Source organism: Talpa occidentalis, unplaced genomic scaffold, assembly GCF_014898055.3.
Source record: "Talpa occidentalis isolate TD23 unplaced genomic scaffold, MPIMG_talOcc4v2.1 talOcc4.6, whole genome shotgun sequence".
In the NCBI taxonomy this organism is placed as follows: Eukaryota; Metazoa; Chordata; class Mammalia; order Eulipotyphla; family Talpidae; genus Talpa; species Talpa occidentalis.
Window position 1 is genome coordinate 114,026,317 of NW_023604972.1, and position 15,919 is coordinate 114,042,235.

Below are 15,919 nucleotides of genomic sequence, written 5' to 3' on the forward strand. Positions count from 1 at the left end.
CAACATCACTTGTAATCAGGGAAATGCAAATCAAAACTACCATGAGATACCATCTTACACCGGTGAGAATGGCATATATTAAAAAAACTAGCAACAACGAATGTTGGCGAGGATGTGGAGAAAAAGGAACTCTTCTGCACTGTTGGTGGGAGTGCAAACTGGTCCAACCACTGTGGAGAGCTGTGTGGAGATTTCTGGACCTACTAAACATAGAGCTTCCATACGATCCAGCAATTCCACTCCTAGGTATTTACCCAAAGGACACAGAAACATCAATTTCAAAGAACACCTGCACCCCTATGTTTATAGCAGCACTGTTTACAATAGCTAAGCTTTGGAAACAACCCAAATGCCCAAAAATAGATGACTGGATCAAGAAGATGTGGTACATATATACCATGGAATATTACTCAGCATTCAAAAAAGATAAACACATGCAATTTGCAGCAACATGGATGGCGCTGGAAGGGATCATGCTCAGCGAAATAAGCCAAAAAGAAAAAGAAAAATACCGGATGGTCTCACTCATAGCAGGAATCTAGAAAACTTAAATAAGGGACCAGGAAAATGAATAACTATAAGAAAGTGAAAATCAAAATCAACAAAAAACTATGAACCAGAGACACTTTTTGGAGGGCGGGGGCGGGAGGGGAGGGATTGGGGTCAGAATGGGGGGGCTGCAATTGTATGGGGAATATAAAAATAAAATTTATTATTTAAAAAAAAATAAAAAAAAAATAAAGTTACTGTCCCTATAAGCTATTTGGGAATACATGCATATCTAACATTTTATACTTTATTTCTATGTATTGAGAAGAGTGTTATTTGAAGCATAAATTCTCTGCTTCATGGTGACCTAGAAGCCTCCTTTTTTTCAAGTTTCTTGAATAAGTTGTCCATTTTAAGTGTCTCCATTTTCCCTCACAATTAAGCTCTCTAATTGCAATCAAGTGTCTGCTCCCACACTATCAATGAAATAGCTCTTGCCAAGTCATGGAAGACATCTATTTTTTCTCTACATTATCTAATTGTTTCAGAAAATCCCCTTTTATGATTGTTCTTATAATAAGCCTCTCTATGTAATACAAGTAAACTTGTGTTCTTGGCAACTTACAACTTCCTAATGAAGTCAGCGCTGTAAACATCTGGTCTGTTTTATTTATTTATTTATTTATTTTTAAAGATTTATTTATTTATGCATACAAGAGCTGGGGTGCAGGCCAGAGGTGCAGGGGGTGAGAGGAGTCACCAGAGACAGAGTGGGGAGCAGAACAGGCAGATCCACTTAAGTACACTGCTGAGGGGAGCAGCAGGTGAGACAGGAGACGTCTGCTGGCCATGAGGGCTAGCTCCCTGGCTGGCTGGGAATCGAACTCATGCCACAGTAGGTGCATGATGCTGTAGCACCAGGAAGGGCACTGAGCAGATTTTCTATGATTCAAACAGACCGGATAAAGGAGGCGTCCTGGAGCCATCGGTGGCTTTCTCAGGCTTTTATTGAGCATTTACATGTAGTACAGCAAACAGGTACACGGCAGGCAGGGGTCCCCAGGGCCAGGAGGCTGATAGGCCTCCAAGCCCCCAGCAAGTCTTCACTCTGGACTTCTCTCTCTTCTGGTTTTCTTTCTCCTCTTTCTTTCTCCCCTTTTCTCTCCTGCCTCTCTCCTGCTTCTGCTTCTCTTGGTGACTATCTCAATACTCTTTCCATGGCCCACAGAAGTAAACAAGACAGCTTATAACAATGTAACAACTGCAGGTGCCCCATCAGGCAGGGCAATCCTAATGGTGGGAGGGCAGAAAAGCTTGAAAGCCATTTACACCACAACACCCAATTCCCTGTGCCACCAGGGAGGCCCTGGTCTGTTTTATAAGGAAATCCCCCCAACGTTTCTCACTTGTCTAAAATCCTTTCATGACTCCTTATTTTATACCTATGAGAGAAAAGCTTGCTCAGCTTGTGACTCAAAATCTGTGTGCTTGTTCTCTTGCCCTCTACCACGCTTACTCTAAAACCCATTTAAGTTTTTGCACTTCAGCACCCACATGTACATATCATGTCTTCATTCTTTGCCATACTGCTCTCCTTTGCCACAATGTCCTCCTGCTTTTGACTAGTTTTCCTGTCAAACTCTTAATCTACTTTCAGTAGTCAAATCAGGTATGCTAATGTATTCCTTTTTCCTACAGGTATTGAACAATTGATGGCTAAGAGATATTGAAAGGTGGTTTTTTATACATATTATGCTGATTGTTGAAAATTTAATAGTAAAAAAAAATAGAAAATTTAATAGTGGGCCTGAACAGATGCTCATGCCCAAAGGGAACATACATATTAGTGGGGGAGATAGGCATTTTAGTCAAAGGTCCACTGCTGAAGTGAAAGTTGCATTGGGGCCACCACCAATAGAGTCACAGTGCTCCGTGAGCTTGTAATTAGGAAATTTGGCCAAGTTGAGATTTCCTTGGCATTTCTACAGAACTAAACACTCCCTTCTCCACACTGTGTACGATTATGTTGTGAAATTATCAATATGAATTTAAATTTATTTTGGGGGAGGGCCTTCCTGGTGGTTCAAGAGGTTAAGATGCAGCCCTATGAAGCTATCCACAGCCAATGCAGCACGAGTTAAATCCCCAGCCAGGGAGGTGACCCACATGGCACAGCAGACCTCCCCTGACTCACCTGCTGCTCCCCTCAGCAGAGTATTTCAGTCAATCTGCCTGTTCTGTTCCCCACTCTGTTGATGAATCATCTTAGGCCCTGTACTTTTGGTCTGTCCCCCAGTTATTATATGCATAAATAAATAAATCTTTTAAAAAATTTTTTTTATATGTCTGTCTCCACCACTAAGCTGTGAGATACTTTGCCATTTTGAATCTCTTTCTAAAGCAGAGCTGATAGCTAGTAGGGACATATTAAGTTTGATAAATGATGAACTATTTTCTAAATGAGCTAAAGTATAGTCATGGATTATAAAGAAATTTATAGAGGAATCATTTTTAGTCCTATTATTTACTTTCTCTAGAACAAGAAGTTCAGTGTCTAGTTTCTTTGTGGAAAACTACCGTTTTTCAGTAATTATAAACTTTTTAGCATTCTTTCTTATAGGTCACAGACTAATCTAGCAGTTTCTCACCAGCTTTGAGACTGGAAAATGAGGGAACAATATTCACTACTTCAATTATGAATTATTTCAAAGGTCAGAGTACAAGAGCACAAACTACACTAGTGCCTTTCAGAGAATGGAAAGTGATGAACATTGATTTGATGAAATAAATATTGTAATGAGGAGAGCAAAAATAGCCAAACAATTATATCAAACATTTCTGGAATAAACAAGAGAATGATATGGCAATGTCAAATAGCTTCTATAATTGTTTTGTCCTTGTATTTTAAAAAATATTGTAACATAAAATTGAACAGAGAACAGACTTTACATAAACATTAGTTCATTTTCCACATGAAATTAAGTACATTGAGCACTATCCAGTAAAATCAAGATTAATATCTTACATTCCAACTCCACTATCTTCTTTTCTTAAAACTAGGTCAACGATAGAAGTTGTGGTTTTGATTTTGACTCACACCCTTCCTAGTGATCCATTGAGTGCTTCTCTTGCTGGCTTTTTCACTGACTGCACAGCCTAGAGCTGGCAACAGTAACAGCAATAGACAAACTAACAATGAACAATCTACATTTATGTATATCACACAAAGTCCTGGTCCCAAGATGTCCTACCACTTCTCCATAAGACAAGGGATGATCAGGAGATCTGACTCATTCCTTTCTAGATTTTCTTTTATTTTTCAGATCTCTTTAAAATTACAATGTAAAAAAAACCACAATTGATGCTACTATGTAGATGTAGGACTGGTTGCTGAAACTTGGAACAACAATGACCATTATTTACATAATTATAACATTGTTAACAGGCCTGTTTAACCAAAATGTGTGATAGAACTATAATGGGAGGCTGAAAAGAAGAGAAATTTGGGACGGGTATGATAAGGGAGGGCTAAAAAGGTGAAATTTTCAATTGCTACATCAGAAAGTCAGTAAACCATATATAGAATTGTTATATCAGGAAATATCATTTAAGAATATTATTTATAAACATATAGAAAATAGTAAAAGAAAAAAGCTATTAAACTGAGTCTCTGGAGGATGGATAAGAAAAAGAACCACAGCTTTTCAATAGGAAAATTCTTGAAAATTTCAACAAGAAAATTGTCTTAAACTGTGCATTTATTACAAAAAAAAAACCCATAAAATAAAAAAACAAAGAAGTGCCTTTGGGTTGCTGGGATACTAGGGATATCAGCATGGAAAAAACCTTGATTCCATACTTTTGCATACCCAGTATGTCAGGATCTCCTTGTACCAAAGAGATACTTAATTATGTCTGAACAGGGATATCATTAAAGCCACCAAGTAGTTTTGCAGCAAAAAGAAGATAACCAAAACATGAGGCCACAAAAGGTTACACTTAGATTCTTGTAAACCACAACCAGGTACCAGACGTTTTTTTACAAGGTCAGTTTCTTTCTTGCTCACTGATATATTTCCACTACCTAAGCAGCATGCCTAGTTAACATGGAGGGGGGGGGTGTCTTACAAATAGTTGCTGAAAAAAATGTATAGACATTAAAAAAATGGTAGTTAGTAAACTATTTCTGAATTGAGAATTTAGGGAGGAAGAAAGGAAGTTCTAAGGAAGTCTCAACTTGCAAAAGCTAAATATAACTAGGAATGTTGCCAAATTTTCTCCCATTTAAGGATCAAAACCAGGGTGAAGTCAGGGTCAAAACACTAATAAATGGAAATGAGAACAAAACAAGTTCAAGGTGGTGTATCTGCGAATTTAATTTTCTTGGTAAGCAATTTGTGGATGAAGGAGGTAGAACTTACGAACCGAGAAGGCAATGCCTAGCCCATATGTTATTCTGGTTGATATTTTAAAATATAGAAAAACAGTAAATCCTCTTCATTCAAAAATAAAATTCTTCTCTTAAAAAATCATGCGTTTTTTTTTCTTGTGGACTCAAAACTAACATAGGCATAACGCCCCAAGCCACCCAGAAGGTAACCTCATTAGTTCTCATCTCAAGCATCTAGCATAATATTCTATTTTCTTTATTCATCTTCTTTCTGTCCATCTCTCCATCTTTTCCAACCTCTTTTCCATTTTATCAGTGACCCTTAGATTGAGTGAAAGATGTAAAGATGATATTATCTGATTGTTACAGGGCAGGGAGAGTGGCTCCCCAGGCCCCGCAAACCTGCCTGCTCTAAATAGGTTCTGCCATCCGCCACATCAACCAAAAAACATATGAGACTCTAATGAAAAGGAAATTTAATACAATTAGTAAACAATACAGAAAAGACAAAAAATATGGTTTCTAAATTAAGCACCCAAAGTTACCCATCCCCTCATGGGTAAAAGTCCACCCAAGCAGGATTGGCCCAGAGCAAGGCCCAAAGCCTGCCACAAGTCTAAAGCATCTTCCAGTGGGGACCCACAGACAAGAATCAGAAACAACCAGACAAGTCTGGAAGGAAAAGAGCAAAATCAAAATCAGGATAAAAGCTGTCATTTGTTATCTCCCCACCCACATCTGTGGGTCTCTCACCCACATCTGTGTCACCCAGTCCATGACCAAAATGCAAGCGCAGTTTCTTCACGTGTCTCTCGGCTCCATGTGCCTCCTCCAGGTCTCCTTCTGACTCTCCATCCTGCTTCCTTCCTTTTCAGTCTCTTCTGCAGCTTCTTCTCTCTCTACTTAGCTCCACCCTTCTTTGGGTGGGGCAGGAAACCTGGAACCTTCCCCCTTCATAGGGATCACTCTGTTACATGATCAATGGGTGAATATTCTTACCTATATGAGTTACTGTAACACAAAATTAGAGTGAATCATCTCGATCATAGTGACTTCCTTTACCTCACTACATATTTGGCAAATAGTTTCTGAATTAATAAAGCAGCACATATTGCAGCAAGAAGAGAAAGAATTGTCAAAGTTCAGAGTGCTGAAGGGCTAATCTCAGTTCATTTTCATTACTGGCCTGATCTACATATCAGTGTATTTGAATGATCAAATAGGAGGCCTACTTTAGTTTAGGTGTTATAAAACCTGAGAAATGGAGTCTAAATGTAAATGTGTAAATGTATGGGGAAGGAATGGCAACCTGCTCCCCACTCTGTCTCTGTTGAATCCTCTCACCCCGCCCCGCACATCTCTGGCCTGCACCCCAGCTCTTGTATGCATAAAAAAATAAATCTTTAAAAAAAAAGAAATGGTAACCTTCTTTCTACACTTAAAATTTCTAAGTTGCTGCACTTCTAGTCTTACCGATTACTGGTGTGTATATCACATATTAAGAGTTCTGTTAAATAAATTAGCTATTATTAAGGAAAGTTACCTTGTGATGGATTAATTCTAATTAATGAATTCAATGTTAGTGGGGAAAAAATATCAAGTCTACCAGGACTCATGCTTAGAGTATTTTGAAACATATGGTTTCGGAAAGATAAGGACATTATCTTTCTCGTTCCTAGCATAGTGCTCGGCAATAGTATTCCCAAGACCCACTAAAGTGTTTTACCACTGGGATTGCCTGATGCACCCCCAGACAAGAGGCAATCTCCAATATTTGCCCTCTAGACCACTGTGATTCCACCTTCTGGGAGAGGAGGATTTTATCATCAAGGTGTTCTCCTGCCTCATAAATACATCATGTCTGTGGAAAAAAACATGTGCTTCATGTTAGGATGTAATAGTGGACAAGGAAGACAGAGAATCTTATACATTCAGGTTATCACGTATCCCAAATGTCTATCAGAGAGTGGACATGCAACAAAGATTTGATTGTTGGCAAGAAGTATTTGCCATCATAAAATGTATGGTTGTTAAAAGAAACTATATAACAAGCAATTGCAATAAACTCTTATAAGCACAGAGAAAGTGGGGCTTTCTGGGTAGGAACTTAACATAGACTTGGGGAATCAGGGAAGAATACTTGGGCACGGTGATGTCCTTGCAAGCCAGAGTAGCTGTGTGGTTAATGGAGAGAATATAGCAGAGAATGATCCAGCAAGAATGCAAAGCATAGAACCAAGGCTTGGAAAAGATACAGAATTTGCCAAGAAATTGAATATGACCGGACAGTAGAGTGGCTAAAAGTAATGAAGAGGAGACAATGAGAGGGAGCCATAAAATCTTAGAGCCATAGGCAACTCTTGAAGTGTTGTAGGCTAGGGTTTTAAGCACCATGGTGGCTTTATGTTTTCACAGGGATTTGGATTCTTCAACACCGATGGAAAGACTGAGTGACAAATATCATCTCTTTCCTTGGCCATATTCCAGGGTATAGTGCCAAACTGAAATTTATAACTCCTACCCAATCCAAAATAACTCCTTGGATCTCATATTTCCTATTCTTAATTGCTTTCCAGATTCCATAAAAAATTGACACCTGGTATTTATTAAGGGTAGGATCCATTTCTCAATGCTCCTGGAAGTCAAGTCTTGGCAAAGAAGTGCTATGAATGCAGGATATCTTTCCTTCTTTTTGAGTCTGATTCTGTTTTTTAAGTGTCCTATAGTTTTCATAGTATATATCCTTCACATCCTTTATTATATTTATCCTGTCATATTTTAATTGTTTTTGATGTGGTTGTAAATGTGATCTTTTTTAAATTTCCTTTTCTTCTCACTTGTTATTTCCATATAAGATTTTTGTGTAATGATGTTGTAGTGCCACTTTACTGTATTTGTCATATTTCTAATAGGTTTTTTGTAAACTCTTTAGGGTTTTATGTTATATTTATCGTATTATCCCCAAATGATTATTAAACTTCTTTTCCAATCTGTAGTACTTTTATTTATTGTTGCTGTCTAACTCCTCTGGGTAAGAACTCCAATTCTAAATTAAATAGAAGTGGTGAAAATAGACATCTGCTATCAAAGGAAAAGTTCTCAGTTTTTATCATACTATCATTTTTTAATATAAATTTTTTTTAAAGATTTTTATTTATTTATACAAGAACCAGGGTACAGGCCAGATGCGCGGGAGGGTGAGAGGATTCACCAGAGACAGAGTGGGGAACATAACAGGCAGATTGACTGAAATACATGGCTGAGGGGAGCAGTGGGCGAGACAGGAGAGGTCTGCTGCGCCATCGGGTAGTTCCCTGGCTGGCAGAGATCAAACCCGCATTGCAGAGGCTGCAGGCAGCTCCACAGCACAGCACTCAACCTGCTGCGCCACGAGGGAGGCCCCATAATATCATTGTTATGAGAGGTTTGTTTAGATGGAAATAGCATTTTTACCTCATTTACATATCATGGTGGTGTGTAAAATAATGGGTGTTGGCATCAGTGTTTTTGGTTTGAATGATAGACTAGATATTAAATAGAAGTGGTGAAAACAGTACAAAACAGTAATAAGCAGGATATGTGCAGTGGAATGTATTTGTAATTCAAAAAGTTGGAAAGTACCTGATTATTTTTTCTGGGTAATAATTTAAACTAACATTTAATAGCTTAAAAAATGCTCTATAACAGACTCCAAGTTTGAGTATTCCTATCAAATTGTCTGGAAAAAAAAATGATTTAAAAAACCCATGTTAGTTAAATGCTTAATTTTACTCTCTACTAACGAAATATTTGTTTTAACTGAAGAACAAATCAAAACAATTCAACGGTATGTGAATGAGAAAATTCTCAATTTTCATGTGTAGCCCCAAGTTTTTGAAGTTGAGCTCCAACTTCTCAGAGTTAAATATCATCATTTCTCCCAGGTTTACTTTCATTTTTCCTGGGAGATTCATTTCTTTGCAAATTTGTTACTAGTAGCTTCAATAGTCAGACATGTACTGGGGAAATATTGAGAATGTAAAGGGAAGAGAAAAATCAAAGTTTAAAACAGAAGCTTAAAAGAAGGGGATGGGTGTTTGGAGCTGGGAAGAGAGGGTATGATAAGGTCTGTGGGTGGGAGTCACTATGGCACAGAATTTCAAAGCAGGAAGTGAGAGTTAGTCTGAGTCACGAGTAAGGATGCTAAAACTTTTCAAGACTAGACGCATGAAATGGAATAGCCAGTGAAATGAGGATAAATAAAATTGATGATCAAAACTAGGATATTGTAGCTGAGTAAAAGGAGCAAGAAAACAGGTAAAAACCAGAGTTCAAGATTCAAGACCAAGTCACAGTTAGAAAAATTTCTAGGAAAGCAACAGATACATGCCTAAGAGATAAGAGAGCTTTAAAACCAAGACACAGTATTGTTCACAGGAAATCTCTTCCCTTGTTGAAGCAAGAAAGAGAGGATGTAATTTACAGAGCAAAAGCATCCCAAAGCCTTAAAGGTTAATATCAATACCATCCTCAACAAATCACCATCCTAATAGATCCCAAGAGTAGGGAGGGTATGGTTAGGGCAGAAGGTCCCTGTGAGATGCTCAGATTAAGTCAGTCATTTTATTTTTATTGTTTATTTATTTATGCATATAAGAACTGGGGTACAGGCCAGAGGTGTGGGGGGTAAGAGTATTCACCAGAGACAGAGTGGGAAGCAGAACAGGGAGATTGACTGAAAACACTGCTGAGGGGAGCAGCAGGCAAGACAGGAGAAGTCTGCTGCACCATGTGGTTTAGCTCCCTGGCTGGGGATCGAACTCATATTGCAGTGGCTGCAGATAGCTTCATAGCTTGCATCTTAACCCCTTGAGCCATCAGGGAGGCCATAAGTCAGTTATTTTAAAGGTATATATTGATTTGTAATTATATTTCCCAAGGAAAAATTTGTCATGTTGGTTTATTTTGAGATAGATATTGATAGATAGAATCTGACAACAGGAGGAAAAATATGTTTATTAGGACTACCTAAAAATATTCAGGCCAAATGCTTGCGGCAATTACTCTGGATCAGAAATAAGGATGAGAAGAATTATTTTGGAAGTGTAAAGAATTATCATATAAATATAAGCCTGAGTCCCCCACAAAACAAATTAATGCAGTACATGGCTCCAACAACTTAAAATAGAGTAATCTATCTTTTATCAAGACTATATGCTTGGATAGGTCATATGGCCATATAAAATGACTTTTTTAGTCTAGTATGCTTTACATTTTATTTTCTAGAAAAGATCTGTTATTAAGGTGACGTTCAGGTCTCCCTGGTGGCGCAGGAGGTTGAGCGCAGTGCTGTGGAGCTGTCCACAGCCTCTGCAGTGCCAGTTGGATCCCCGCAGGCCTCGGAGCAACCCACATGGTGAGCAGACCTCTCCTTTCTTGCCCGCTGCTCCCCGCAGCAGTGTATTTCGTCAGTCTGCCTGTTCTGTTTCCCTCTCTGTTTCTAGTGAATCCTCTCACCCTCCCACGCATCTGGCCCATACCCCAGTTCTTGAATAAATAAATAATTTTTTTTTTTTTTAAAAAAAAGGTGACATTCTATTCTAAGCCCCTTTCATATGACTAAAGCAAGATAGTTTCTGGTGGTGGGGTGAGGGTGATACGCAGTCAATAATGTATTGAGATCTCACAAACATAAATTCATTTCAGTACTTAAGCCTTGTGTCATAGATCAGTATGGTAACTGAGAAAGACGAGTGTTCAGAAATGAGATGTAGAACTCTCCATGGTTTCATTTGTGATTCTAATTATTTGGGAATAACTTTTTAAAGTCCTATTTTAAAAACTTTAATTCAAATCAAGGTAATAAATGTAGGACATTATGGTTTGAACAAGAAATATATTTCCCCTCTAAGATGTATACTTAAATGTATACTTTCATAGGTTGAGTTTTTATGGAATCTTAAGAAATAATCTGAAAATGATTTTCAAAGTACTATATTCCTTTGGATCTATGAAGGCAAAAGACTGATGAATTTTGTAAAAATTCTGATTTACCAGAGTGAAGGCCAACTAGGTTGTACAGGTTATTGAAAAATGTCTAGAATTGTATCTTCAACCATATATGGCAGCAACTATATTTGTGCTCACCACTTTTTTTTTAGTATGCTAGCTAAGATATCATGCTTTCCACCAAGACAACCTACACAGAATAGCATATGAGCAGAGGGATTCCTATAGCAATTTCTAAAGCAGTGCTTCTCAAGCTGAGGTCCAGAGGTCACATGCTCTGATACCATACTAGGTAAGATTTAAAAATACGGTTTCTTGGGCTTTAATCTCAAATAATGAAATAGCATCCCAGGTGAAAGGTCATGTGAATCAGAATTATTAACTAGCTCCTCCATCAATTCTAGTGCTCTCTAAACCAGACAGAACCTAGTAGTGACTCTTTTGCCAAATACAAAGTTCCTGTATTGCTTACTTTGACTATCATGATCTGGGGGGAAGGAACAGATTTTTCTGTGAATCTTTTTAGCAATCTGATTCTGGAACAATTACAGGCAACCAGTGAAGACCTTTCATTTATTGGGATGAGATGCTCCCTCTGAGGGAAATTTATAGCTTCAGGTTGATTATTATGCCATTTCTTTATTTTGAGACTTTACAGTTATCCTCTTTATAGCTTTTCCCATATGACCGTGAGAAAAAGGCTTAATGATGCTTTATGTATTTAGTTTCTTTTTCCATGTTTTCGTTTCCCTTTTGTTTCATACTTCTTCATAATTTCACTATTTATTGAGGATAAACATTTTTTTTAATTTGTTGCCTATGATTGTTTTTTATGTTTCAGTATTTTTTTTTCTTTTTTCCCATTTTCTTTTGTTGATACTTTTGAGACTTTTTTTTTCCTTTAATGCAAACTTTACACGTTCTGGTTGGTAATCTTAACTTACAATGTAGTATCTTCTAAACATCTTCCTCCAGGGTAATTGTGTCTTTTCTTCTTTATGACTGGTTTTCTGGCTTCTGATTGAGGCAGGACCCTGGCCTTGGTTTCTGCTTTGTTTCACATTGGAAGATAAGATAATGAGGAGGGACAGCACTGTCCCAGATAGACCCATGCTCTGACTTCCGATTCTGCAAATATTGAATTTTCTTAAAAATACTTTTGCTTTCACACATGACCTCACAGAAGCAGAACTCTGTGGTTCTTGTATTCTCTCCAATGAAGAAAAAAAATCCTATTTCCTAGTTTTCTCTTCCTTCTGCTTTTTATTTTTAAAATGATTTTGAATGTTGATATGCTTAAAAAGAAAATACTTAATTTTATCATATTTTCCCAGAATTTTTAATGATTTAAGGAGATCTGTGAGAGGTGAGACTAGGGGCTAGAAGAAATTCTGGGCCACTGCTCTTAAAACAGTAGGCAATACATACACCAATAAAGTAGTTAATAATTTTACAATTTGAACCCTAGTCACTACTTTGAAAGGCATTTTGTTGGTGTAAATGTAGAATTAAATTCTGGACATAATAATTGCATTTACCTGTATCAGGTATAGACAATACCTTATCAGTAATAAAGGAGATAATACAGAGAATACTTAAAATTAACAAATAATTCACAAACTTCATTGTAGTCAATGGTTTCTCCCTATCATTTTTCTTCTAAGAATGTTTTATAAGTAAATCTGATTTCCATCAATTTCCCCCTTTGGTCATGTCAGTCCACGTAAATGTTACCCTAGTGGGTACTGAAGTCTACATAGTGATATTATTTTTTGAAAGAACAATCTTAGAGTTATGTGTATGATGACTTATCACTTTCTAGAAAATAGATTCAGATCTGCTTCCACATGACAAAATGATAGTGAAACAATTGTAGAGAATTAAAGGAAGATTGCTAGTAGGGTCAATCTCAGTTAAGATGGTCCAATCTCTCTGCTTCTACTTTCCTTTCTATTCAGTACCTTTTGATAATAGTGATAATTCTATTATTTACTAGTTCAATTGAGGAATAGCTATATTTAATGTTAATATTTTGCTTACAATGTTTATTGCCTTTGTTTTAATACCCTCCCTTACATCACATGCACACACACACACACCACTGAGGAATTTGAATTGCTTTAGGATTCAAGTATTTGTTGCTTTCATTCAATTCTATCATTTTTTGGGCACCTCCAACTAGCAATGGACAGGCCAAATATTTGAAAACTGCAGCCAGTAAAGTAAGATGAAAAAAAATAATTTCTTTCCCCACTTTGAACTTCTTAATGAATATAGAAGATAGTTGGAATGGTTTGGGGGAATGCATGATACACTTATCATATTCATGTCACATCTGTTCCTCTTTTATGTGGCAGGCATTGCCTCACACTGGACTTTTCTTAGCTTTCACTTTTTTTTTGCAGGAAGTTTCTTATGTTTATTCTTTTCATCTTAATTCTACCTGACTTGAGCTCAACCTATCTTACTGGAAACAGTCCTTTAGAGAAGAAAAAAAGCCTCCTTGTTGGAGGCTGATGAAGTTCTCATCGAAACACTCTAATTAAATGTTATGGTTAAGAAGAGGCAGAAGTGTTAACATACAATATGACTTCCATTTGGATATATTTCTATAAACCCAAATAAATTGATATTGCCATTGGTAAGTAATAGATAAGACTTAATTAGGCAACATATTCAATAGCATATGTCAGAAATAGTGCCACAATTAAACTGCAAGGTAGGTCACCAAATTTTATTCTGTTCAATCTTTTATTTTTAAATTTTAATACCAAAGAAGGCATAACTACTTGTAAAAATTCATAATAGATAATGCTTGAATGGTGGATATGAGATGCTATCAGATACTAGAATTCTGAATAAATGTTAGCACAATGCTTTATGATTTAATATAGAAATTACACAGTGAATTCTAATTTTAACAAATGCAAAGTCTAAACTTGCCTTGCATTTAAAGTTTTACTTCTGGTTTTAATAATCAGTCCAGAAGTTTAATTTATTTCTATGAAATCCATTCTTAACCTGCTTAGTTTTTCCTCATTAAGAAGCTATTTGAAATTATATAAGCACTGATAAATTCAAATCATGTATTTCAAAAAAACTACAACTGAATTGACTCTCAAACGGAAATGGACTGTTGGCATTCATAAGCAGTACAGAAGCAGGAAATACTACCTATTTAGCTGCTTGCCTGGGTTTTATCATGTGGTAATGCAAGGTAAAGCTGTCAAGATAAAAAAGATTAGAACAAAAATATTTGGTACTTAGTATTAAGTGCATATACACACATTGGCTATTGAGTAATATGTTAACTTATTAGGTTAAAATATATTATTATTTTCATTTGTATTGATAAGAGGCTATGGCATATTAGTAATATTATTTGATTCAATTTAAAATCTTTCAGTAACAAAAAGGACCTTGAAAATAATTCAGTCCAAGACTTCTTAACCTGAGGTTAATATGGATCATCTTTAAAGAGACCAGAAGCCCTCATCAATCCATTCTTTTTGTATAATTTATTAATTTATTTTTACATCATTGTTTATTTTTAAACAATATTTGCTCCCCCCTCGGGTGTAGTTCCCATAGAATTTGCTTCACCAAAGCACCCGTGCACCATCACCTCAGTCCCCTGTGCTCCTCCCTCCCTCCCTCTGATCCCTCTCCCTCCTCCCCAGCAGGATGTCTCTGGTTTATAATTGTCTGTTTTTGCTTTGTTGTGCTTTGTACTGTTATTATTTTTTTACACTGATGTCTTATTTGGTTTCCCTATATTCCTGCTATAAGTGAAACCACCTGATATTTTTCTTTTTCCTTCTGACTTATTTCACTGAGCACAATTCCTTCCAGCTCCATCCATGTTGCTGCAAATTGCATGAGTTTATCTTTTTTGATTGCTGAGTAATATTCCATTATGTATATACACCACATCTTCTTGATCCAGTCATCTATTTTGGGGGGATTTGGGTTGTTTCCAGGTTATACCTATTATCTTTAATTGATAATTTTGGGGAGCCTATGATGTTCCAAGTATTGTTATAGGAAATGGAGATATATATGTGCCCTTTGCCTTCATGGATATTACATTTCCATGAGAAAACCATCAAGTAATATATAATGCGATGCCTCCACTGAATTGAATGCAGTGGTTTATGTTTCTTATGGTTCTCGTATGCATTTTTCTGGAAGTTAACTTCATTGGATTCATGGAAGTGGTTTATGAACAACAAGAAATGAAGAAGCAGCAATCTCTTATACCCTGCTCACTAGATGGTTGGAGAAACCATAGCACAGACACTGATAGATTGTTCATCACTGTAGAGTTCATGAATGACTGACTTAGGATCAGTACCCCGGCATCCTTGTGTCACTATAAGTCACTATTACACATTGTAGGAAGATAATGTTTTCCATTCCTATTTTTTTTTAATTCCTTCTAATAGTACCTGCATATCACTTCAACTCAAAAAAATTAGTATCAAGAATTGAGAATCTGGGGCCTCCCCTGGTGGCAGGTGGTTGAGCGCAGTGCTGTGAAGCTGTCCGCAGCCTCTGCAGCACCGGTTCAATCCCAGCCGGCCTGCGAGAATCCCACATAGCGAAGCAGACCTCTCCTGTCTCGCCCACTGCTCCCCTCAGCAGTGTCTTCGGTCTGTCTGCCTGTTCTTTTTCCTGCTCTGTCTCTGGTGAATCCTCTCACCCTCCCATGCATCTGGCCTGTACCCGAGTTCTTGTATAATTAAATAAATAAATCTTAAAAAAAAGAGAGAGAGAATTGAGAATCTGGTCAAAAACACCTCAATCCTAATTTCTGTATTATACTTTTTAACTTTAGAAAATTACTTAAACCCACAGAACTCCAGTTGCTACAACTATAGAACAATGAAAGTCAATCATAACTGATAGGTTTTTGTGAGGATTAAATACGATCATTTACACACATGAATGCTCCCTTACCTCCATTACTTGAAATAATGTTTTTCTGAAAAGCATGTCAAATATTATGATTATTCTGTTTACTTTAGACTTTATAAAACTTATTCTATGGTG